Here is a 1751-nt window from a genome sequence, read left to right on the forward strand (position 1 = left end):
TTCTACTCTTTGAAGGTGAATTTTCATGAACTCACAAGTCATGGGTGAAGTCTTGAGAAAATAAAAAAAAAGAAATCACAATAAAAAGAGTAATATAATATAAGCACATAATCTAATGATTTGGCCGTTTTTTTCATTTTAAACCTGAGGAATTTTTATCATTAGTTAGCTGAAATTTTGGTTTTAAAAGCCATGACACTTCCACAGATTTCTGCTTGCATCTCACAATCGTTATTGTTATTATGCAGAGAAATATTTTCATTAGTTTCTTATTAAAGAAGTGTGACCCTAGATGTAGGAAACTAGATGAGTCCAATGTAAAAAGAAAGAACTATGGAAACTACATAGCTTGCCTGGAAATATGAATAAAGAAAATAACAACAACAACATCAAGTATTTTCTGAACAGTATTGCAGGGGAATAGAAATCATTTGTAAGAACTTTTGACACAAGAGTAATTAAGAAGAAAAGTTATAGAGAAAGTGCCTACAATACAACACTGGAGAAAAGAAACAATAAAAGAACAAAGAAAAAAAATCTGCCAAGGACAGAAAGTATTTTATTAAATTTAAAAATACCAGGAAAGGATTGTTCAAAGCCTATAGGCAATCCTTTCCTTATAAATACAACTGCCTAGATCTCTGCTTTATAATTTCGTTTCTTACCTCTCTTATATTTATAGTAGTGAAAACTTTGATCAAAATCAGAAACTAAAGCTTAGTCAAGTTCTATTTGCATTGAAAGTTTGAGCTCTCAAGCATGGCATTTTTGTTTCCATACCAGTTCTTTAGTTTTTGGAATTTTAATTAATATTCAGCCTCTTCATTTATGCATCAGCAAATCTGCATGAACAGAAACACTGAATGTATTAAGAGGTGAGCAAGCATAGTTGAGATTTTTCAGTATGTTCCAATATTAACAAAGAATTACATTCTGTTTGTAGTTTTGATACTTATTGCTAATCACATTCGCTTTTTTTCATTATGACAGGAAAGCACAGGGAATGTCCACAAGAAGATGTGTTAACTTTAGCCTACTCAGCTACCTGTGCACATTTATACAGTAGTGCCTGATCAACTGTACAACAAACATTTCAAAATTTGTTCTGTTTCAACAGACATTGCTTGTGACCTGGTCCTGTAAAAGCCACTTATAGAATAAGTGAGAAATCCATATCCATTAGGAGCCATTGAGGGATTAAGGTATGGCACTGATACAACAGTTTTCAGAGAGGTGTTTAAAATAAAATCAAAAGAAAAGTCTCATTGTTGTTAGACATCCTTGGAGAAGCTGGCAGCTCACGGCCTAGACACGTAGATGCTTTGCTGGGTTAAAAACTGGCTGGATGGCCAAGCCCAGAGAGTTGTGGTGCATGGAGTTAAATCCAGTTAATGTCCAGTCACGAGCGGTGTCCGTCAGGGCTTGGTTTTGGGACTGGTCTTGTTTAATATCTTTATCAATGACTTGGATGAGGGGATCAAGTGCACCCTCAGTAAATTTGCAGATGGCACAAAATTAAGTGGGAGTTGATCTGCTGGAGGGCAGGAAGGCTCTGCAGGGGCATCTGGAAAGGCTGAAGCAATGGGCTGAGGTCAGTTGTATGAGGTTTAACAAGGCCAAGTGTCAGGTCCTGCACTTGGGGCACAACAACCCCAGGCAATGCTCCAGGTGTGAGGAGGAGTGGCTGGGAAGTGCCTGACGGAAAAGGACCTGGGGGTGTTTGTAGACAGCTGGCTGAACATGAGCAGGCA

The sequence above is a fragment of the Merops nubicus genome, unplaced genomic scaffold (assembly GCF_000691845.1).
Source record: "Merops nubicus isolate BGI_N331 unplaced genomic scaffold, ASM69184v1 scaffold6509, whole genome shotgun sequence".
In the NCBI taxonomy this organism is placed as follows: domain Eukaryota; kingdom Metazoa; phylum Chordata; class Aves; order Coraciiformes; family Meropidae; genus Merops; species Merops nubicus.